Raw genomic sequence first — 24,860 nt, 5'->3', positions numbered from 1 at the left:
GAAGACCAGGTGCAGGAGACAACGCTACCACCTGTCGTTAGAAACAAGAGTTTGGTTAACAATGATCATCGTCGTGTCCCATTGTAAACTGGGCGTGGCATCGCACACATCGTACATGTGTGTTAACCCACCTGTATGCGACAGACTTTGTGTGTTGCATGACATCGAGATGTATTGACGTCTGTGTCAATACAGGACTCTCTATAAGCCGGGAGCTGGACGCTAACGACCCGTGCATGCGCCACACAAAAGGTATCGTACATGTGTTAACCCACCTGTATGCGACAGACTTTGTGTGTTGCATGACATCGAGATGTATTGACGTCTGTGTCAATACAGGACTCTCTAAGCTGGGAGCTGGACGCTAACGACCCGTGCATGCGCCACACAAAAGGTAACTCGACTAACTACAAAACGAACATTGTGATGTAGAAAGTTGGCTCGACTGTTTGAATCAGCTGCAGCTGCAGTTTACTCACGAAGTGAATCGCACGCTTGTTAGAAGTACATTCGGAGCACTTAAAAAATACATCGCTCTCATCGAGTTCCGTCTCAGCGTTCACCGGCTGATGGGCAAGAGCGTGACATGGGATCGCAAGGAACTTACTTAAGGACTATCATCTCATTTGGCATTTACTCACGGACCCAAGAAACCAGTTCCGAAAAATGGTCGAGAATTATAACTTGTCTAATAGCAACTGGAAGATATGTTGCGTCATAAGCCTCTGATGGTTCACAAGGTGCACGGTCCACTCGAAATCCTAATGCTGTATTTGTAGTGCATACACTAAGTCTTCTCTGTTGATGTCAGACTAGAGTTTTATTAGAGTTTTACTTTGCAACAATGGGATTCGAGCAATTGATGTGTATATTTTTAATAGTGCACAATGTATGACATGGCTCTTGTGTATCATTATGAATCGTTTCCATTAAGTACTAATTTAAATAAAGTCCCTCTGTCCTCAGTGCTAGGTTGTGGGTTTAATACACATTATTATGATCAACCTGTTGAATAGTATAATAACAATATTCCTGTAAAAGTCATTTAGTAATGAACAACCTCAGTTCTGTGAAAGAACATCATGTCTCTGATGTGTACACAGCAGGCCTGACCGGTCTTGCTGGGGCCTCTCTCCTGGAGGCGCTCAATCAGACCCAGTGGTGACACGTGGCAAGACGCTCCTCGGGGCGCGTCTTGCTTGGGCCTCTCTCCTGGAGGCGCTCAGTCAGACTCAGTGGTGACACGTGGCAAGAAGCTCCTCGGGGCGCGTCTTGCTTGGGCCTCTCTCCTGGAGGCTCTCAGTCAGACCCAGTGTTGACATGTGGAAAGACACTCCTCGGGGCGCGTCTTGCTTGGGCCTCTCTCATGGAGGCCCTCTGTCAGACCCAGTGTTGACATGTGTCAAGACGCTCCTCGGGGAGCGTCTTGCTTTGGCTTCTCTCCTGGAGGCGCTCAGTCAGACCGAGTGCTGACATGTGGCAAGAAGATCCTCGGGGCGCGTCTTGCTTGGGCTTCTCTCCTGGAGGCCCTCAGTAAGACCCATTGTTGACATGTGGCAAGACGCTCCTCGTGGTGCGTCTTGCTTGGGCCTCTCTCCAGAAGGCCCTCAATCAGACTGAGTAGTGACATGTCGCCTGACGCTCCTCGGGGCGCGTCTTGCTTGGGCCTCTCTCCTGGAGGCGCTCAGTCAGACCCATTGGTGACATGTGGCAAGACACTCCTCGGGGCGCGTCTTGCTTGGGCCCCTCTCCTGGAGGCCCTCTGTCAGACCCAGTGTTGACATGTGTCAAGACGCTCCACGGGGCGCGTCTTGCTTGGGCTTCTCTCCTGGAGGCCCTCAGTCAGACCCATTGTTGACATGTGGCAAGACGCTCCTCGGGGCGCGTCTTGCTTGGGCCTCTCTCATGGAGGCCCTCTGTCAGACCCAGTGTTGACATGTGTCAAGACGCTCCTCGGGACGCGTCTTGCTTTGGCCTCTCTCCTGGAGGCGCTCATTCAGACTGAGTGCTGACATGTGGCAAGAAGCTCCTCGGGGCGCGTCTTGCTTGGGCTTCTCTCCTGGAGGCCCTCAGTCAGACCCAGTGTTGACATTTGGCAAGACACTCCTCGGGGCGCGTCTTGCTTGGGCCTCTCTCATGGAGGCACTCTGTCAGACCCAGTGTTGACATGTGTCAAGAAGCTCCTCGGGGGGCGTCTTGCTTTGGCCTCTCTCCTGGAGGCGCTCAGTCAGACCAAGTGGTGACATGTGGCAAGACACTCCTCGGGGCACGTCTTGCTTGGGCCTCTCTCCTGGAGGCCCTCTGTCAGACCCAGTGTTGACATGTGGCAAGACACTCCTCGGGGCGCGTCTTGCTTGGGCCTCTCTCATGGAGGCCTTCTGTCAGACCCAGTGTTGACATGTGTCAAGACGCTCCTCGGGACGCGTCTTGCTTTGGCCTCTCTCCTGGAGGCGCTCATTCAGACTGAGTGCTGACATGTGGCAAGAAGCTCCTCGGGGCGCGTCTTGCTTGGGCTTCTCTCCTGGAGGCCCTCAGTCAGACCCATTGTTGACATGTGGCAAGACGCTCCTCGGGGCGCGTCTTGCTTGGGCCTCTCTCCTGGAGGAGCTCAGTCAGACCCAGTGTTGACATGTGGCAAGACGCTCCACGGGGCGCGTCTTGCTTGGGCTTCTCTCCTGGAGGCCCTCAGTCGGACCCATTGTTGACATGTGGCAAGACGCTCCTCAGGGCACGTCTTGCTTGGGCCTCTCTCCTGGAGGCGCTCAGTCAGACCGAGTAGTGACATGTGGCAAGACGCTCCTCGGGGCGCGTCTTGACTGGACCTCTCTCATGGAGGCGCTAAGTTAGACCGAGTAGTGACATGTCGGAAGACGCTCCTCGGGGTGCGTCTTGCTTGGGCCTCTCTCATGGAGGCCCTCTGTCAGACCCAGTGTTGACATGTGGCAAGACGCTCCTCGGGGCGCGTCTTGCTTGGGCCTCTCTCCTGGAGGCGCTCAGTCAGAACCAGAGGTGACATGTGGCAAGACGCTCCTCGGGGTGCGTCTTGCTTGGGCCTCTCTCCTGGAGGCCCTCTGTCAGACCCAGTGTTGACATGTGGCAAAACACTCCTCCGGGCACATCTTGCTTGGGCCTCTCTCCTGGAGGCCCTCAGTAAGACCCATTGTTGACATGTGGCAAGACGCTCCTCGGGGCGCGTCTTGCTTGGGCCTCTCTCCAGAAGGCCCTCAATCAGACCCAGTGTTGACATGTGGCAAGACGCTCCTCGGGGCGCGTCTTGCTTGGGCTTCTCTCATGGAGGCCCTCAGTCAGACCCAGTGTTGACATGTGTCAAGACGCTCCTCGGGGCGCGTCTTGCTTGGGCCTCTCTCCTGGAGGCGCTCAAACAGACCGAGTAGTGACATGTGGCAACACGCTCCTCGGGGCGCGTCTTGCTGGGGCTTCTCTCATGGAGGCACTCAGTCAGATCCAGTGTTGACATGTGGCAAGACACTCCTCGGGGCGCGTCTTGCTTGGACCTCTCTCCCTGAGGCGCTCAGTCAGACCGAGTAGTGACATGTGGCAAGAGGCTCCTCGGGGCGCGTCTTGCTTGGACCTCTCTCCCTGAGGCGCTCAGTCAGACCCAGTGTTGACATTTGGCAAGACACTCCTCGGGGCGCGTCTTGCTTGGGCCTCTCTCATGGAGGCCCTCTGTCAGACCCAGTGTTGACATGTGGCAAGAAGCTCCTCGGGGGGCGTCTTGCTTTGGCCTCTCTCCTGGAGGCGCTCAGTCAGACCAAGTGGTGACATGTGGCAAGACACTCCTCGGGGCACGTCTTGCTTGGGCCTCTCTCCTGGAGGCCCTCTGTCAGACCCAGTGTTGACATGTGGCAAGACACTCCTCGGGGCGCGTCTTGCTTGGGCCTCTCTCATGGAGGCCCTCTGTCAGACCCAGTGTTGACATGTGGCAAGACACTCCTCGGGGCGCGTCTTGCTTGGGCCTCTCTCATGGAGGCCCTCTGTCAGACCCAGTGTTGACATGTGTCAAGACGCTCCTCGGGACGCGTCTTGCTTTGGCCTCTCTCCTGGAGGCGCTCATTCAGACTGAGTGCTGACATGTGGCAAGAAGCTCCTCGGGGCGCGTCTTGCTTGGGCTTCTCTCCTGGAGGCCCTCAGTAAGACCCATTGTTGACATGTGGCAAGACGCTCCTCGGGGCGCGTCTTGCTTGGGCCTCTCTCCAGGAGGCGCTCAGTCAGACTGAGTAGTGACAGGTGGCCTGACGCTCCTCGGGGCGCGTGTTGCTTGGGCCTCTCTCCTGGAGGCGCTCAGTCAGACCAAGTGGTGACATGTGGCAAGACGCTCCTCGGGGCGCGTCTTGCTTGGGCCTCTCTCCAGAAGGCCCTCAATCAGACCCAGTGTTGACACGTGGCAAGACGCTCCTCGGGGCGCGTCTTGCTTGGGCCTCTCTCCTGGAGGCGCTCAGTCAGAATGAGTAGTGACATGTGGTCTGACGCTCCTCGGGGCACGTGTTGCTTGGGCCTCTCTCCTGGAGGCGCTCAGTCAGACCAAGTGGTGACATGTGTCAAGACACTTCTCGGGGCGCGTCTTGCTTGGGCCTCTCTCCTGGAGGCCCTCTGTCAGACCCAGTGTTGACATGTGGCAAGACACTCCTCGGGGCGCGTCTTGCTTGGGCCTCTCTCATGGAGGCCCTCTGTCAGACCCAGTGTTGACATGTGTCAAGACGCTCCTCGGGGCGCGTCTTGCTTTGGCCTCTCTCCTGGAGGCGCTCAGTCAGACCGAGTGCTGACATGTGGCATGACGCTCCTCGGGCCGCGTGTTGCTTGGGCTTCTCTCCTGGAGGCCCTCAGTCAGACCCATTGTTGACATGTGGCAAGACGCTCCTCGGGGCGCGTCTTGCTTGGGCCTCTCTCCTGGAGGCGCTCAGTCAGACCGAGTGCTGACATTTGGCAAGACGCTCCTCGGGGCGCGTCTTGCTTGGGCTTCTCTCCTGGAGGCGCTCAGAAAGACCCAGTGTTGACATGTGACAAGACGCTCCTCGGGGCACGTCTTGCTTGGGCCTCTCTCCTGGAGGGCCTCTGTCAGACCCAGTGTTGACATGTGGCAAGACGCTCCTCCGGGCGCATCTTGCTTGGGCCTCTCTCCTGGAGGCCCTCAGTCAGACCCATTGTTGACATGTGGCAAGACGCTCCTCGGGGCGCGTCTTGCTTGGGCCTCTCTCCTGGAGGCGCTCAGTCAGACCGAGTGCTGACATAAGGCAAGACGCTCCTCGGGGCGCGTCTTGCTGGGGCCTCTCTCCTGGAGGCGCTCAGTCAGACCCAGTGCTGACATGTGGCAAGACGCTCCTCGGGGCGCGTCTTGCTTGGGCCTCTCTCCTGGAGGCGCTCAGTCAGACTGAGTAGTGACATGTGGCCTGACGCTCCTCGGGGCGCGTCTTGCTTGGGCCTCTCTCCTGGAGGCGCTCAGTCAGACCCAGTGGTGACATGTGGCAAGACACTCCTCGGGTCGCGTCTTGCTTGGGCCTCTCTCCTGGAGGCCCTCTGTCAGACCCAGTGTTGACATGTGTCAAGACGCTCCTCGGGGCGCGTCTTGCTTGGGCTTCTCTCCTGGAGGCCCTCAGTCAGACCCATTGTTGACATGTGGCAAGACACTCCTCGGGGCGCGTCTTGCTTGGGCTTCTCTCCTGGAGGCGCTCAGACAGACCCAGTGTTGACATGTGACAAGACGCTCCTCGGGGCGCGTCTTGCTTGGGCCTCTCTCCTGGAGGCGCTCAGTCAGAACCAGAGGTGACATGTGGCAAGACGCTCCTCGGGGCGCGTCTTGCTTGGGCCTCTCTCCTGGAGGCCCTCTGTCAGACCCAGTGTTGACATGTGGCAAGACGCTCCTCCGGGCGCATCTTGCTTGGGCCTCTCTCCTGGAGGCCCTCTGTCAGAACCATTGTTGACATGTGGCAAGACGCTCCTCGGGGCGCGTCTTGCTTGGGCCTCTCTCCTGGAGGCGCTCAGTAAGACCAAGTGCTGACATAAGGCAAGACGCTCCTCGGGGCGCTCATTGCTTGGGCCTCTCTCCTGAATGCCCTCTGTCAGACCGAGTGTTGACATGTGGCAAGACTCTCCTCGGGGCGCGTCTTGCTTGGGCTTCTCTCATGGAGGCCCTTAGTCCGACCCATTGTTGACATGTGTCAAGACGCTCCTCGGGGCGTGTCTTGCTTGGGCCTCTCTCCTGGAGGCGCTCAGTCAGACCCAGTGTTGACATGTGGCAAGACGCTCCTCTGGGCGCGTCTTGCTTGGGCTTCTCTCCTTGAGGCCCTCAGTCAGACCCATTGTTGACATGTGGCAAGACGCTCCTCGGGGCACGTCTTGCTTGGGCCTCTCTCCTGGAGGCGCTCAGTCAGACCGAGTAGTGACATGTGGCAAGACGCTCCTCGGGGCGCGTCTTGCTTGGACCTCCCTCCTGGAGGCGCTCAGTCAGACCGAGTAGTGACATTTGGCAAGACGCTCCTCGGGGCGCTTCTTGCTTGGGCCTCTCTCCTGGAGGCGCTCAGTCAGACCGAGTGCTGACATAAGGCAAGACGCTCCTCGGGGCGCGTCTTGCTGGGGCCTCTCTCCTGGAGGTGCTCAATCAGACCCAGTGGTGACACGTGGCAAGACGCTCCTCTGGGCGCGTCTTGCTTGGGCCTCTCTCCTGGAGGAGCTCAGTCAGACCCAGTGGTGACACGTGGCAAGACGCTCCTCGAGGCGCATCTTGCTTGGGCCTCTCTCCTGGAGGCGCTAAGTCAGACCCAGTGTTGACACGTGGCAAGACGCTCCTCGGGGCGCGTCTTGCTTGGGCCTCTCTCCTGGAGGCGCTCAGTCAGACACAGTGTTGACATGTGGCAAGACACACCTCGGGGCGCGTCTTGCTTGGGCTTCTCTCATGGAGGCCCTCAGTAAGACCCATTGTTGACATGTGGAAAGAAGCTCCTCGGGGCGCGTCTTGCTTTGGCTTCTCTCCTGGAGGCCCTCAGTCAGACCCATTGTTGACATGTGGCAAGACGCTCCTCGGGGCGCGTATTGCTTGGGCCTCTCTCCTGGATGCCCTCTGTCAGACCCAGTGTTGACATGTGGCAAGACTCTCCTCTGGGCGCGTCTTGCTTGGGCTTCTCTCATGGAGGCCCTCAGTCAGACCCAGTGTTGACATGTGTCAAGACGCTCCTCGGGGCGTGTTTTGCTTGGGCCTCTCTCCTGGAGGCGCTCAGTCAGACCCAGTGTTGACATGTGGCAAGACGCTCCTCGGGGCGCTTCTTGCTTCGGCTTCTCTCCTGGAGGCCCTCAGTCAGACCCATTGTTGACCTGTGGCAAGAAGCTCCTCAGGGCACGTGTTGCTTGGACCTCTCTCCTGGAGGCGCTCAGTCAGACCGAGTAGTGACATGTGGCAAGACGCTCCTCGGGGTATGTCTTGCTTGGGCGTCTCTCCTGGAGGCGCTCAATTAGACCCAGTGTTGACATGTGGCAAGACGCTCCTCGGGGCGCGTCTTGCTTGGGCTTCTCTCCTGGAGGCCCTCAGTAAGACCCATTGTTGACATGTGGCAAGACGCTCCTCGTTGTGCGTCTTGCTTGGGCCTCTCTCCAGAAGGCCCTCAATCAGACCCAGTGTTGACACGTGGCAAGAAGCTCCTCGGGGCGCGTCTTGCTTGGGCCTCTCTCCTGGAGGCGCTCAGTCAGACTGAGTAGTGACATGTGGCCTGACGCTCCTCGGGGCGCGTCTTGCTTGGGCCTATCTCCTGGAGGCGCTCAGTCAGACCCATTGGTGACATGTGGCAAGACACTCCTCGGGGCGCGTCTTGCTTGGGCCCCTCTCCTGGAGGCCCTCTGTCAGACCCAGTGTTGACATGTGTCAAGACGCTCCACGGGGCGCGTCTTGCTTGGGCTTCTCTCCTGGAGGCCCTCAGTCAGACCCATTGTTGACATGTGGCAAGACGCTCCTCGGGGCGCGTCTTGCTTGTGCCTCTCTCCTGGAGGCGCTCAGTCAGAACCAGAGGTGACATGTGGCAAGACGCTCCTCGGGGCGCGTCTTGCTTGGGCCTCTCTCCTGGAGGCCCTCTGTCAGACCCAGTGTTGACATGTGGCAAGACGCTCCTCCGGGCGCATCTTGCTTGGGCCTCTCTCCTGGAGGCCCTCAGTAAGACCCATTGTTGACATGTGGCAAGACGCTCCTCGGGGCGCGTATTGCTTGGGCCTCTCTCCAGAAGGCCCTCAATAAGACCCAGTGTTGACATGTGGCAAGACGCTCCACGGGGCGCGTCTTGCTTGGGCTTCTCTCCTGGAGGCCCTCAGTCAGACCCATTGTTGACATGTGGCAAGACGCTCCTCGGGGCGCGTCTTGCTTGGGCCTCTCTCCTGGAGGCGCTCAGTCAGACCCAGTGTTGACATGTGGCAAGACGCTCCACGGGGCGCGTCTTGCTTGGGCTTCTCTCCTGGAGGCCCTCAGTCAGACCCATTGTTGACCTGTGGCAAGACGCTCCTCGGGGCACGTCTTGCTTGGGCCTCTCTCCTGGAGGCGCTCAGTCAGAACCAGAGGTGACATGTGGCAAGACGCTCCTCGGGCGCATCTTGCTTGGGCCTCTCTCCTGGAGGCCCTCAGTAAGACCCATTGTTGACATGTGGCAAGACGCTCCTCGGGGCGCGTCTTGCTTGGGCCTCTCTCCAGAAGGCCCTCAATCAGACCCAGTGTTGACATGTGGCAAGACGCTCCTCGGGGCGCGTCTTGCTTGGACCTCTCTCCCTGAGGCGCTCAGTCAGACCGAGTAGTGACATGTGGCAAGACGCTCCTCGGGGCGCGTCTTGCTTGGACCTCTCTCCCTGAGGCGCTCAGTCAGACCCAGTGTTGACATTTGGCAAGACACTCCTCGGGGCGCGTCTTGCTTGGGCCTCTCTCATGGAGGCCCTCTGTCAGACCCAGTGTTGACATGTGTCAAGAAGCTCCTCGGGGGGCGTCTTGCTTTGGCCACTCTCCTGGAGGCGCTCAGTCAGACCGAGTGCTGACATGTGGCAAGAAGCTCCTCGGGGCACGTCTTGCTTGGGCTTCTCACCTGGAGGCCGTCAGTAAGAACCATTGTTGACATGTGGCAAGACGCTCCTCGGGGCGCGTCTTGCTTGGGCCTCTCTCCAGAAGGCCCTCAATCAGACCCAGTGTTGACACGTGGCAAGACGCTCCTCGGGGCGCGTCTTGCTTGGGCCTCTCTCCTGGAGGCGCTCAGTCAGACCAAGTGGTGACATGTGGCAAGACACTCCTCGGGGCGCGTCTTGCTTGGGCCTCTCTCCTGGAGGCCCTCTGTCAGACCCAGTGTTGACATGTGGCAAGACACTCCTCGGGGCGCGTCTTGCTTGGGCCTCTCTCATGGAGGCCCTCTGTCAGACCCAGTGTTGACATGTGTCAAGACGCTCCTCGGGGCGCGTCTTGCTTTGGCCTCTCTCCTGGAGGCGCTCATTCAGACCGAGTGCTGACATGTGGCAAGAAGCTCCTCGGGGCGCGTCTTGCTTGGGCTTCTCTCCTGGAGGCCCTCAGTAAGACCCATTGTTGACATGTGGCAAGACGCTCCTCGGGGCGCGTCTTGCTTGGGCCTCTCTCCAGGAGGCGCTCAGTCAGACTGAGTAGTGACATGTGGCCTGACGCTCCTCGGGGCGCGTGTTGCTTGGGCCTCTCTCCTGGAGGCGCTCAGTCAGACCAAGTGGTGACATGTGGCAAGACGCTCCTCGGGGCGCGTCTTGCTTGGGCCTGTCTCCAGAAGGCCCTCAATCAGACCCAGTGTTGACACGTGGCAAGATGCTCCTCGGGGCGCGTCTTGCTTGGGCCTCTCTCCTGGAGGCGCTCAGTCAGAATGAGTAGTGACATGTGGTCTGACGCTCCTCGGGGCGCGTGTTGCTTGGGCCTCTCTCCTGGAGGCGCTCAGTCAGACCAAGTGGTGACATGTGTCAAGACACTTCTCGGGGCGCGTCTTGCTTGGGCCTCTCTCCTGGAGGCCCTCTGTCAGACCCAGTGTTGACATGTGGCAAGACACTCCTCGGGGCGCGTCTTGCTTGGGCCTCTCTCATGGAGGCCCTCTGTCAGACCCAGTGTTGACATGTGTCAAGACGCTCCTCGGGGCGCGTCTTGCTTTGGCCTCTCTCCTGGAGGCGCTCAGTCAGACCGAGTGCTGACATGTGGCATGACGCTCCTCGGGCCGTGTGTTGCTTGGGCTTCTCTCCTGGAGGCCCTCAGTCAGACCCATTGTTGACATGTGGCAAGACACTCCTCGGGGCGTGTCTTGCTTGGGCCTCTCTCCTGGAGGCGCTCAGTCAGACCGAGTGCTGACATTTGGCAAGACGCTCCTCGGGGCGCGTCTTGCTTGGGCTTCTCTCCTGGAGGCGCTCAGAAAGACCCAGTGTTGACATGTGACAAGACGCTCCTCGGGGCACGTCTTGCTTGGGCCTCTCTCCTGGAGGCCCTCTGTCAGACCCAGTGTTGACATGTGGCAAGACGCTCCTCCGGGCGCATCTTGCTTGGGCCTCTCTCCTGGAGGCGCTCAGTCAGACACAGTGTTGACATGTGGCAAGACACTCCTCGGGGCGCGTCTTGCTTGGGCTTCTCTCATGGAGGCCCTCAGTAAGACCCATTGTTGACATGTGGAAAGAAGCTCCTCGGGGCGCGTCTTGCTTGGGCCTCTCTCTTGGAGGCGCTCAGTCAGACCCAGTGTTGACACGTGGCAAGAAGCTCCTCGGGGCGCGTCTTGCTTGGGCCTCTCTCCTGGAGGCGCTCAGTCAGACCCAGTGGTAACATGTGGCAAGACGCTCCTCGGGGCGCGTATTGCTTGGGCCTCTCTCCTGAATGCCCTCTGTCAGACCGAGTGTTGACATGTGGCAAGACTCTCCTCGGGGCGCGTCTTGCTTGGGCTTCTCTCATGGAGTTCCTCAGTCCGACCCAGTGTTGACATGTGGCAAGACGCTCCTCTGGGCGCGTCTTGCTTGGGCTTCTCTCCTGGAGGCCCTCAGTCAGACCCATTGTTGACATGTGGCAAGACGCTCCTCGGGGCACGTCTTGCTTGGGCCTCTCTCCTGGAGGCACTCAGTCAGACCGAGTAGTGACATGTGGCAAGATGCTCCTCGGGGCGCGTCTTGCTTGGACCTCCCTCCTGGAGGCGCACAGTCAGACCGAGTAGTGACATTTGGCAAGACGCTCCTCGGGGCGCTTCTTGCTTGGACCTCTCTCCTGGAGGCGCTCAGTTAGACCGAGTAGTGACATGTGGCAAGACGCTCCTCGGGGCACGTCTTGCTTGGGCCTCTCTAATGGAGGCGCTCTGTCAGACCGAGTGCTGACATAAGGCAAGACGCTCCTCGGGGCGCGTCTTGCTGGGGCCTCTCTCCTGGAGGAGCTCAGTCAGACCCAGTGGTGTCACGTGGCAAGACGCCCCTCGGGGCGCACCTTGCTTGGGCCTCTCTCCTGGAGGCGCTAAGTCAGACCCAGTGTTGACACGTGGCAAGACGCTCCTCGGGGCGCGTCGTGCTTGGGCCTCTCTCCTGGAGGCGCTCAGTCAGACCCAGTGTTGACATGTGGCAAGACTCTCCTCGGGGCGCGTCTTGCTTGGACCTCTCTCCTGGAGGCGCTCAGTCAGACCGAGTAATGACATGTGGCAAGACGCTCCTCGGGGCGCGTCTTGCTTGGGCCTCTCTCCTGGAGGCGCTCAATTAGACCCAGTGTTGACATGTGGCAAGACGCTCCTCGGGGCGCGTTTTGCTTGGGCTTCTCTCCTGGAGGCGCTCATTCAGACCCAGTGGTGACATGTGGCAAGATGCTCCTCGGGGCGCGTATTGCTTGGGCCTCTCTCCTGAATACCCTCTGTCAGACCCAGTGTTGACATGTGTCAAGACGCTCCTCGGGGCGCGTCTTGCTTTGGCCTCTCTCCTGGAGGCGCTCAGTCCGACCGAGTGCTGACATGTGCCCCGGAGGCACTCAGTCAGACCGAGTAGTGACATGTGGCAAGACGCTCCTCGGGGCGCGTCTTGCTTGGGCCTCTCTCCAGAAGGCCCTCAATCAGACCCAGTGTTGACACGTGGCAAGACGCTCCTCGGGGCGCGTCTTGCCTTATGTCAGCACTCGGTCTGACAGAGGGCCTCCAGGAGAGAGGCCCAAGCAAGACGTGCCCCGACGAGCATCTTGCCACATGTCAACACAGGGTCTGACTGAGCGTCTCCAGGAGAGAGGCCTGAGGAGCGTCTTGCCACATGTCAACACTGGGTCTGACAGAGGGCCTCCAGGAGAGAGGCCCAAGCAAGACGCGCCCCGAGGAGCGTCTTGCCACATGTCACCTCTGGTTCTGACTGAGCGCCTCCAGGAGAGAGGCCCAAGCAAGACGCGCCCCGAGGAGCGTCTTGTCATATGTCAACACTGGGTCTGTCTGAGCGCCTCCAGGAGAGAAGCCCAAGCAAGACGCGCCCCGAGGAGCGTCTTGCCACATGTCAACAATGGGTCTGACTGAGGGCCTCCAGGAGAGAAGCCCAAGCAAGACGCGCCCCGAGGAGCGTCTTGACACATGTCAACACTGGGTCTGACAGAGGGCCTCCAGGAGAGAGGCCCAAGCAAGACGCGCCCCGAGGAGTGTCTTGCCACATGTCACCACTGGGTCTGACTGAGCGCCTCCAGGAGAGAGGCCCAAGCAAGACGCGCCCCGAGGAGCGTCAGGCCACATGTCACTACTCAGTCTGACTGAGCGCCTCCAGGAGAGAGGCCCAAGCAAGACGCGCCCCGAGGAGCGTCTTGCCACATGTCAGCACTGGGTCTGACTGAGCGCCTCCAGGAGAGACGCCCCAGCAAGACGCGCCCCGAGGAGAGTCTTGCCACATGTCAACACTCGGTCTGACAGAGGGCTTTCAGGAGAGAGGTCCAAGCAATACGCGCCCCGAGGAGCGTCTTGCCACATGTCACCACTGGGTCTGAATGAGCGCCTCCAGGAGAGAGGCCCAACCAAGACGCGCCCCGAGGAGTGTCTTGCCACATGCTAACACTGGGTCTGACTGAGCGCCTCCAGGAGAGAGGCCCAAGCAAGACGCGCCCCGAGGAGCGTCTTGCCACGTGTCAACACTGGGTCTGACTGAGCGCCTCCAGGAGAGAGGCCCAAGCAAGACGCGCCCCGAGGAGCGTCTTGCCACATGTGAACACTGGGTCTGACTGAGCGCCTCCAGGAGAGAGGCCCAAGCAAGACGCGCCCGGAGGAGCGTCTTGCAACATGTCAGCACTCGGTCTGACTGAGCGCCTCCAGGAGAGAGGCCCAAGCAAGACGCGCCCCGAGGAGCGTCTTGACACATGTCTCCTCTGGGTCTGACTGAGCGCCTCCAGGAGAGAGGCCCAAGCAAGACGTGCCCCGACGAGCATCTTGCCACATGTCAACACAGGGTCTGACTGAGTGCCTCCATGAGAGAAGCCCCAGCAAGACGCGCCCCGAGGAGCGTCTTGCCACATGTCAACACTGGGTCTGACTGAGCACCTCCAGGAGAGAGGCCCAAGCAAGAAGCGCCCCAAGGAGCGTCTTGCCACATGTCAACACTGGGTCTGACTGAGCGCCTCCAGGAGAGAGGCCCGAGGAGCGTCTTGCCACATGTCACCTCTGGGTCTGATGGCAAGACTCTCCTCGGGGCGCGTCTTGCTTGGGCTTCTCTCATGGAGGCCCTCAGTCCGACCCAGTGTTGACATGTGGCAAGACGCTCCTCTGGGCGCGTCTTGCTTGGGCCTCTCTCCTGGAGGCGCTCAGTCAGACCGAGTGCTGAAATAAGGCAAGACGCTCCTCGGGGCGCGTCTTGCTGGGGCCTCTCTCCTGGAGGTGCTCAATCAGACCCAGTGGTGACACGTGGCAAGACGCTCCTCTGGGCACGTCTTGCTTGGGCCTCTCTCCTGGAGGAGCTCAGTCAGACCCAGTGGTGACACGTGGCAAGACGCTCCTCGGGGCGCATCTTGCTTGGGCCTCTCTCCTGGAGGCGCTCAGTCAGACACAGTGTTGACATGTGGCAAGACACTCCTCGGGGCGCGTCTTGCTTGGGCTTCTCTCATGGAGGCCCTCAGTAAGACCCATTGTTGACATGTGGAAAGAAGCTCCTCGGGGCGCGTCTTGCTTTGGCTTCTCTCCTGGAGGCCCTCAGTCAGACCCATTGTTGACATGTGGCAAGAGGCTCCTCGGGGCGCGTATTGCTTGGGCCTCTCTCCTGGATGCCCTCTGTCAGACCCAGTGTTGACGTGTGGCAAGACTCTCCTCGGGGTGCGTCTTGCTTGGACCTCTCTCCTGGAGGCGCTCAGTCGAACCGAGTAGTGACATGTGGCAAGACGCTCCTCGGTGCGCGTCTTGCTTGGGCTTCTCTCCTGGAGGCCCTCAGTCAGACCCATTGTTGACATGTGGCAAGACGCTCCTCGGGGCGCTTCTTGCTTGGGCCTCTCTCCTGGAGGCGCTCAGTCAGACAGAGTTCTGACATGTGGCAAGACGCTCCTCGGGGCGCGTCTTGCTGGGGCCTCTCTCCTGGAGGCGCTCAGTCAGACCCAGTGTTGACATGTGTCAAGACGCTCCTCGGGCGTTTCTTGCTTGCGCCTCTCTCCTGGAGGCGCTCAGTCAGACCCAGAGGTGACATGTGGCAAGACGCTCCTTGGGCCTCTCTCCTGGAGGCGCTCAGTCAGACCCAGTGTTGACATGTGGCAAGACGCTCCTCGGGGCGCTTCTTGCTTGGGCCTCTCTCCTGGAGGTGCTCAGTCAGACCCAGAGGAGACATGTGTCAAGACGCTCCTCGGGGCGCGTCTTGCTTGGGCCTCTCTCCTGGAGGCGCTCAGTCAGACCGAGTGCTGACATGTTGCAAGACGCTCCTCCGGGCGCGTCTTGCTTGGGCCTCTCTCCTGGAGACGCTCAGTCAGACCCAGTGTTCACATTTGGCAAGACGCTCCTCGGGGCTCGTCTTGCTTGGGCCTCTCTCCTGGAGGCGCTCAGTCAGACCCAGTGTTGACACGTGGCAAGACGCTCCTCGGGGCGCATCTTGCTTGGGCCTCTCTCCTGGAGGCGCTCAGTCAGACCCAGTGTTGGCATGTGGCAAGACACTCCTCGGGGCGCGTCTTGGTTGGGCCTCTCTCCTGGAGGCGCTCATTCAGACCCAGTGGTGACATGTGGCAAGACGCTCCTCGGGGCGCGTATTGCTTGGGCCTCTCTCCTGAATGCCCTCTGTCAGACCGAGTGTTGACATGTGGCAAGACTCTCCTCGGGGCGCGTCTTGCTTGGGCTTCTCTCATGGAGTTCCTCAGTCCGACCCAGTGTTGACATGTGGCAAGACGCTCCTCTGGGCGCGTCTTGCTTGGGCTTCTCTCCTGGAGGCCCTCAGTCAGACCCATTGTTGACATGTGGCAAGACACTGCTCGGGGCGCGTCTTGCTTGGGCCTCTCTAATGGAGGCGCTCAGTCAGACCGAGTGCTGACATAAGGCAAGACGCGCCCCGAGGAGCGTCTTGCCACGTGTCAACACTGGGTCTGAATGAGGGCCTTCTGGAGAGAGGCCCAAGCAAGATGCGCCCCGAGGAGCGTCTTGCCACATGTCACTACTCGGTCTGACTGAGTGCCTCCGGGGAACATGTCAGCACTCGGTCGGACTGAGCGCCTCCAGGAGAGAGGCCAAAGCAAGAAGCGCCCCGAGGAGCGTCTTGCCACATGTCATTACTCGGTCTGACTGAGCGCCTCCAGGAGAGAGGTCCAAGCAAGACGCGCCCCGAGGAGAGTCTTGCCACATGTCAACACTGGGTCTGACTGAGCGCCTCCAGGAGAGAGGCCCAAGCAAGACGCGCCCCGAGGAGCGTCTTGCCACGTGTCAACACTGGGTCTGACTTAGCGCCTCCAGGAGAGAGGCCCAAGCAAGGTGCGCCCCGAGGGGCGTCTTGCCACGTGTCACCACTGGGTCTGACTGAGCTCCTCCAGGAGAGAGGCCCCAGCAAGACGCGCCCCGAGGAGCGTCTTGCCTTATGTCAGCACTCGGTCTGACTGAGCGCCTCCATTAGAGAGGCCCAAGCAAGACGTGCCCCGAGGAGCGTCTTGCCACATGTCACTACTCGGTCTAACTGAGCGCCTCCAGGAGAGAGGTCCAAGCAAGACGCGCCCCGAGGAGCGCCTTAACAAATGTCACTACTCGGTCTGACTGAGCGCCTCCAGGAGGGAGGTCCAAGCAAGACGCGCCCCGAGGAGCATCTTGCCACATGTCACTACTCGGTCTGACTGAGCGCCTCCAGGAGAGAGGCCCAAGCAAGACGTGCCCCGAGGAGCGTCTTGCCACATGTCAACAATGGGTCTGACTGAGGGCCTCCAGGAGAGAAGCCCAAGCAAGACGCGCCCAGAGGAGCGTCTTGCCACATGTCAACACTGGGTCGGACTGAGGAACTCCATGAGAGAAGCCCAAGCAAGACGCGCCCCGAGGAGAGTCTTGCTACATGTCAACACTCGGTCTGACAGAGGGCATTCAGGAGAGAGGCCCAAGCAATACGCGCCCCGAGGAGCGTCTTGCCACATGTCACCACTGGGTCTTAATGAGCGCCTCCAGGAGAGAGGCCCAACCAAGACGCGCCCCGAGGAGTGTCTTGCCACATGCCAACACTGGGTCTGACTGAGCGCCTCCAGGAGAGAGGCCCAAGCAAGACGCGCCCCGAGGAGCGTCTTGCCACGTGTCAACACTGGGTCTGACTGAGCGCCTCCAGGAGAGAGGCCCAAGCAAGACGCGCCCCGAGGAGCGTCTTGCCACAGCTGAACACTGGGTCTGACTGAGCGCCTCCAGGAGAGAGGCCCAAGCAAGACGTGCCTGGAGGAGCGTCTTGCAACATGTCAGCACTCGGTCTGACTGAGCGCCTCCAGGAGAGAGGCCCAAGCAAGACGCGCCCCGAGGAGCGTCTTGACACATGTCTCCTCTGGGTCTGACTGAGCGCCTCCAGGAGAGAGGGCCAAGCAAGACGTGCCCCGACGAGCATTTTTCCACATGTCAACACTGGGTCTGACTGAGTGCCTCCATGAGAGAAGCCCCAGCAAGACGCGCTCCGAGGAGCGTCTTGCCACATGTCAACACTGGGTCTGACTGAGCACCTCCAGGAGAGAGGCCCAAGCAAGAAGCTCCCCGAGGAGCGTCTTGCCACATGTCAACACTGGGTCTGACTGAGCGCCTCCAGGAGAGAGGCCTGAGGAGCATCTTGCCACATGTCACCTCTGGGTCTTACTGAGCGCCACCAGGTGAGAGGCGCAAGCAAGAAACGCCCGAGGAGCGTCTTGACACATGTCAACACTGGGTCTGACTGAGCGCCTCCAGGAGAGAGGCCCCAGCAAAGACGCGCCCCGAGGAGCGTCTTGCCACATGTCAACAATGGGTCTGACTGATGGCCTCCAGGAGAGCAGCCCAAGCAAGACGCGCCCTGAGGAGCGTCTTGCCACATGTCAACACTGGGTCTAATTGAGCGCCTCCAGGAGAGAGGCCCAAGCAAGACGCGCCCCGAGGAGCGTCTTGCCACATGTCACTACTCGGACTGACTGAGCGCCTCCAGGAGAGAGGTCCAAGCAAGACGTGCCCCGAGGAGAGTCTTGCCACATGTCAACACTGGGTCTGACAGAGGGCATCCAGGAGAGAGGCCCAAGCAATACGCGCCCCGAGGAGCTTCTTTCCACATGTCAACAATGGGTCTTACTGAGGGCCTCCATGAGAGAAGCCCAAGCAAGACGCGCCCCGAGGAGTGTCTTGCCACATGTCAACACTGTGTCTGACTGAGCGCCTCCAGGAGAGAGGCCCAAGCAAGACGCGCCCCGAGGAGCGTCTTGCCACGTGTCAACACTGGGTCTGACTTAGCGCCTCCAGGAGAGAGGCCCAAGCAAGATGCGCCCCGAGGAGCGTCTTGCCACGTGTCACCACTGGGTCTGACTGAGCTCCTCCAGGAGAGAGGCCCAAGCAAGACGCGCCCAGAGGAGCGTCTTGCCACGTGTCACCACTGGGTCTGATTGAGCACCTCCAGGAGAGAGGCCCCAGCAAGACGCGCCCCGAGGAGCGTCTTGCCTTATGTCAGCACTCGGTCTGACTGAGCGCCTCCAGGAGAGAGGCCCAAGCAAGACGCGCCCCGAGGAGCGTCTTGCCACATGTCACTACTCGGTCTAACTGAGCGCCTCCAGGAGAGAGGTCCAAGCAAGACGCGCCCCGAGGAGCGTCTTGCCAAATGTCACTACTCGGTCTGACTGAGCGCCTCCAGGAGGGAGGTCCAAGCAAGACGCGCCCCGAGGAGCGTCTTGCCACATGTCAACAATGGGTCTGACTGAGGGCCTCGAGGAGAGAAGCCCAAGCAATATGCGCCCAGAGGAGCGTCTTGCCACATGTCAACACTGGGTCTGACTGAGCGCCTCCAGGAGAGAGACCCAAGCAAGACACGCCCCGAGGAGCGTCTTGACATATGTCAACACTGGGTCGGACTGAGGGCCTCCATGAGAGAAGCCCAAGCAAGACGCGCCCCGAGGAGAGTCTTGCCACATGTCAACACTCGGTCTGACAGAGGGCATTCAGGAGAGAGGCCCAAGCAATACGCGCCCCGAGGAGCGTCTTGCCACATGTCACCACTGGGTCTGAATGAGCGCCTCCAGGAGAGAGGCCCAAGCAAGACGCGCCCCGAGGAGCGTCTTGCCACATGTCAACACTGGGTCTGACTGAGCGCCTCCAGGAGAGAGGCCCAAGCAAGACGCGCCCCGAGGAGCGTCTTGCCACATGTCAACACTGGGTCTGACTGAGCGCCTCCAGGAGAGAGGCCCAAGCAAGATGCGCCCCGAGGAGCGTCTTGCCACATGTCAACAATGGGTCTGACTGAGGGCCTTCAGGAGAGAGGCCCAAGCAAGATGCGCCCGAAGGAGCGTCTTGCCACATGTCAACACTGGGTCTGACAGAGGGCCTCCAGGAGAGAGGACCAATCAAGATGCGCCCCGAGGAGCGTCTTGCCACATGTCACCTCTGGTTCTGACTGAGCGCCTCCAGGAGAGAGGCCCAAGCAAGACGCGCCCCGAGGAGCATCTTGTCACATGTCAACACTGGGTCTGTCTGAGCGCCTCCAGGAGAGAAGCCCAAGCAAGACGCGCCCCGAGGAGCGTCTTGCCACATGTCAACAATGGGTCTGACAGAGGGCCTCCACGAGAGAGGCCCAAGCAAAACGTGCCCCGAGGATCGTCAGGCCACATGTCACTACTCAGTCTGACTGAGCGCCTCCAGGAGAGAGGCCCAAGCAAGACGCGCCCCGAGGAGCGTCTTGCCACATGTCAGCACTCGGTCTGACTGAGCGCCTCCAGGAGAGAGGCCCAAGCAAGACGCGCCCCGAGGAGCGTCTTGCCACATGTCAACAATGGGTCTGACTGAGGGCCTCCAGGAGAGAAGCCCAAGCAACACGCGGCCCGAGGAGCGTCTTGCCACATGTCAGCACTCGGTCTGACTGAGCGCCTCCAGGAGAGAGGCCCAAGCAAGACGCGCCCCGAGGTGCGTCTTGCCACATGCCAACAATGGGTCTGACTGAGGGCCTCCAGGAGAGAAGCCCAAGCAAGACGCGCCCCGAGGAGCGTCTTGACACATGTCAACACTGGGTATGACAGAGGGCCTCCAGGAGAGAAGCCCAAGCAAGACGCGCCCCGAGGAGCTTCTTGCCACCTGTCAGCACTCGGTCTGACTGAGCGCCTCCAGGAGAGAGGCCCAAGCAAGACGCGCCCCGAGGAGCGTCTTGCCACATGTCAACAATGGGTCTTACTGAGGGCCTCCAGGAGAGAAGCCCAAGCAAGACGCGCCCCGAGGAGCTTCTTGCCACCTGTCAGCACTCGGTCTGACTGAGCGCCTCCAGGAGAGAGGCCAAAGCAAGACGCGCCCCGAGGAGCGTCTTGACACATGTCAACACTGGGTCTGACAGAGGGCCTCCATGAGAGAGGCCCAAGCAAGACGCGCCCCGAGGAGTGTCTTGCCACATGTCAACACTGGGTCTGACAGAGGGCCTCCAGGAGAGAGGCCCAAGCAAGATGCGCCCCGAGGATTGTCTTGCCACATGTCACCACTTGGTCTGACTGAGCGCCTCCAGGAGAGAGGCCCAAGCAACACGCGCCCCGAGGAGCGTCAGGCCACATGTCACTACTCAGTCTGACTGAGCGCCTCCAGGAGAGAGGCCCAAGCAAGACGCGCCCCGAGGAGCGTCTTGCCACGTGTCAACACTGGGTCTGATTGAGGGCCTTCTGGAGAGAGGCCCAAGCAAGACGCGCCCCGAGGAGCTTCTTGCCACATGTCAGCACTCGGTCTGACTGAGTGCTTCCAGGAGAGAGGCCAAAGCAAGACGCCCCCCGAGGAGCGTCTTGACACATGTCAACACTGGGTCTGACAGAGGGCCTCCATGAGAGAGGCCCAAGCAAGACGCGCCCCGAGGAGCGTCTTGCCACATGTCACTACTCGGTCATACTGAGCGCCTCAGGGAGAGAGGTCCAAGCAAGACGTGCCCCGAGGAGCGTCTTGCCACATGTCAACAATGGGTCTGACTGAGGGCCTCCAGGAGAGAAGCCCAAGCAAGACGCGCCCCGAGGAGCGTCTTGCCACATGTCAACACTGGGTCTGACTGAGCGCCTCCAGGAGAGAGGCCGAAGCAAGACACGCCCCGAGGAGCGTCTTGACACATGTCAACACTGGGTCTGACTGACGGCCTCCATGAGAGAAGCCCAAGCAAGACGCGCCCCGAGGAGAGTCTTGCCACATGTCAACACTCGGTCTGACAGAGGGCATCCAGGAGAGAGGCCCAAGCAATATGCGCCCCGAGGAGCGTCTTGCCACTTAAACCCACAACCTAGCACTGAGGACAGAGGGACTTTATTTAAATTAGTACTTAATGGAAACGATACATAATGATACATAAGAGCCATGTCACACATTCAGCCTAGGAATAGTAGCATTGTGCACTATTAAAAATATACACATCAATTGCTCGAATCCCATTGTTGCAAAGTAAAACTCTAATAAAACTCTAGTCTGACATCAACAGAGAAGACTTAGTGTATGTACTACAAATACAGCATTAGGATTTAGAGTGGACCGTGCACCTTGTGAACCATCAGAGGCTTATGACGCAACATATCTTCCAGTTGCTATTAGACAAGTTATAATTCTCGACCATTTTTCGGAACTGGTTTCTTGGGTCCGTGAGTAAATGCCATTAGTACTTAATGGAAACGATACATAATGATACATAAGAGCCATGTCGTACATTCAGCCTAGGAATAGTAGCATTGTGCACTATTAAAAATATACACATCAATTGCTCGAATCCCATTGTTGCAAAGTAAAACTCTAATAAAACTCTAGTCCGACATCAACAGAGAAGACTTAGTGTATGTACTACAAATACAGCATTAGGATTTCGAGTGGACCGTGCACCTTGTGAACCATCAGAGGCTTATGACGCAACATATCTTCCAGTTGCTATTAGACAAGTTATAATTCTCGACCATTTTTCGGAACTGGTTTCTTGGGTCCGTGAGTAAATGCCAAATGAGATGATAGTCCTTAAGTAAGTTCCTGGCGATCCCATGTCACGCTCTTGCCCATCAGCCGGTGAACGCTGAGACGGAACTCGATGAGAGCAATGTATTTTTTAAGTGCTCCGAATGTACTTCTAACAAGCGTGCGATTCACTTTGTGAGTAAACCGCAGCTGCAGCTGATTCAAACAGTCGAGCCAACTTTCTACATCACAATATGCGTTTTGTAGTTAGTCGAGTTACCTTTTGTGTGGCGCATGCACGGGTCGTTATCGTCCAGCTCCCAGCTTAGAGAGTCCTGTATTGACACAGACGTCAATACATCTCGATGTCATGCAACACACAAAGTCTGTCGCATACAGGTGGGTTAACACATGTACGATACCTTTTTGTGTGGCGCATGCACGGGTTGTTAGCGTCCAGCTCCCAGCTTAGAGAGTCCTGTATTGACACAGACGTCAATACATCTCGATGTCATGCAACACACAAAGTCTGTCGCATACAGGTGGGTTAGCACATGTACGATACCTTTTGTGTGGCGCATGCACGGGTCGTTAGCGTCCAGCTCCCGGCTTATAGAGAGTCCTGTATTGACACAGACGTCAATACATCTCGATGTCATGCAACACACAAAGTCTGTCGCATACAGGTGGGTTAACACACATGTACGATGTGTGCGATGGCACGCCCAGTTTACAATGGGACACGACGATGATCATTGTTAACCAAACTCTTGTTTCTCACGACAGGTGGTAGCGTTGTCTCCTGCACCTGGTCTTCGTGCACAGAGGGTGCTGTAATGTGCTCGTCATAGTCGCGATCGTTGTCACTCGAATCCGTTGTTCTCACGACAGGTGGTAGCGTTGTCTCCTGCATGTTGTCTTCACGTGCGGCAAGCGTTGTGCTGTGCTCGTTATAATGGTTGTCTTCGTACAAAGGGGGTGTTGAATACTCCTTCGCGAGTAGTGTAGGAGGTGGTGTGATGGGACGGTTCTCAGAGGCGTTATGTGAGCGTACCACCATGGCCTGAGCAACTGCGACTACTGAGAGTACACCCAGTACAGACAGCGAGATCTTTTTTTTTCTTGGGTGTTGTACGTGTGGGTACAGCCGCTTTAATGGCAGTGAGAGCAAGTGGGCAAATGTATTTATAGGTCACTAGCAGAAACTAAGGCACGTGGTCAGAGTGTAATCGTAACCACCGTAGCTCTTGTCATAATTTAATATACATAGAAATCAGAAACGGGCATGTCAGGATAGACATCGCGAGTGATAATGCGGCCAGTATCTGTGTGCGCTTGAGAGCACCTTGTTGTTCTACTGTGGTGCCCACGCCGCCAGGTCTGTAAATGTCATCGACCTCCTTTATATACGCATACGCTAAAGACCGTATATTCTCTATGGATTTGAACACGTCCTTTGTTTCGCGTAACGCTTGAGCTGTGTCGAGCGTGATGTTGTGAGTGTACGCCAGTGTTTCACGTGCACCGAGGTCCGAAAGGGCGTGCGCTACAACTATTAACCTTGGTTTGGGAGTGTGGCGAAACGCTCGCTCCGCTGTAATGGGCGGATGCAATGTTATCACCTGGTACGTTTCGTTAGTCGGGTCGTAACACACCGGTCCGTCACACGGACCTTCACATTGTATGGGCCACAGTAAGGACAACACGCCGCCGACCGTGACTTCGCACTCGACCGCGGTGGTGTTATCGATTTGCAAAGGATCACATACGCCTCTCCAGTCGCAATGAGGCACATTGTAGTCGACGCGACCGTCGGTCACCATAGCTTTCGTCAGCCAAAACACTCGATTGCCCTTCGAAACATCGGCGATCAACGTGAGCTTAGAGGTCGACGTCGCTTTACTGTACGCCAGGATATCCGTGTGTGAGTGCACGCTCGACGTCGATTGACAACCGGTCATGTCAGACCTGATCAGACCTTCTGAACACATGACCATTAGTTGTTGTGCGGCCGAGAGTATCGCGATCATACCGTTGAGATGTGTAGAAATCGCGTACATGCCAGCCTTCCACGTTTCCAAAATTTCCAGCAGTCTAGAGGGACTTGTCTTAGCGCGCACGGCTGTGCTGAATTTGCGTTGGGTAGACACAACGGCTTCGACCTCGCTTAGGATCTGTGGGCTCATGTACTCGTGGTAGGCCAAGACGTGTATAGTCGAGCGCGGTGACGCCCCGAACACTTGACCCGGTTTTGTTGTGGTGATATGCGTGTCCAGTAACGCGGCAAAGTCCGCATGTCTAGCGTGTATTGATTTTACAGCTCGCTCATACCCCAACAGTATGGTCCGTAGAAGTTTGTTCACTTGTTTCCATGCGCTCGTGGAACACAGGACATCGCAACCTCTGTGATACTCAAGTAAAGCGTCAAACACCAGCTGCTTGCACGTTGGAAATACAATCGGTAGTAACTTCTTACTCCACTCTATGTTGAACTCGTATAGTATGTATATGGGCGGTTGCGGCGGTTTGCGCATTTTCTATCTACCCTCCGCTAATATGACTCTGTGGTCTGTCTCCTGAGATGGTGCGGTTGGACCTTGCGAGAGTGCACTATCGACGGTCGGCGTTTCCATTTCGTCAACTGCCATTTTCAGCCGCTGGCAAACGGCCGTCGACGGTCGATGCGAGACACCAACATAACGTTAGACCGCGACCCTCATGCCAGTTTTCTGTAGTACTGGTTGTAGTTTCTGGTGCACACTCGAAACGCCATTACGATCACAATTACGTTGATTAATAAATCCAGTGTTGTAGCGACTGCAGCCAGCGCCGTCGCGCAACTTGTGTCGGTGTTATCTCTCGATACTTTCATTCCTATCCGAGCGTATGCAGAATCTACGGATCTGGTGAAGTTGCTTGTCACTAGCTTGTGCACGTTTGATATGGCACTTTGCGCGAGACTCGCACAACCTGCAGTGGCGACTGTCGCGTCAGTGCAAAGTTTTTCCGATATATCGCTCGCAACATCGTTTGTCATTTGCTGTACACTGCTCACACTGGCCGCGAGGTCGCGGAGAGGGTCTTCGTTACGAGTTGTGTAATATCCGCTGACTTGCCGATTCAATTCTGGTGGCGCTGACCCAAACGAGAACGCTTTTAAGGCGCATGTCGTGGTAACTCTGGTAGCGCCGTGGTTGACGAGGACGATCATCTTTAGCAATAGTTCATCTCGAAGCACAACGATGGTGAGGGCGACGGGTTGGCCGGTTCCGCCTTCAGGCCACTCGGTTGCCGCTAGATTGCCCAATGCCACACACGCAGACGAACCCTGTACACACTCAATGACCCGTGTGCGATCGTTGATTTCTGCTA

Source organism: Nothobranchius furzeri, chromosome 4 (assembly GCF_043380555.1).
Source record: "Nothobranchius furzeri strain GRZ-AD chromosome 4, NfurGRZ-RIMD1, whole genome shotgun sequence".
NCBI classification, from domain to species: Eukaryota; Metazoa; Chordata; class Actinopteri; order Cyprinodontiformes; family Nothobranchiidae; genus Nothobranchius; species Nothobranchius furzeri.
Note: the sequence above shows the minus strand (reverse complement) of the source record.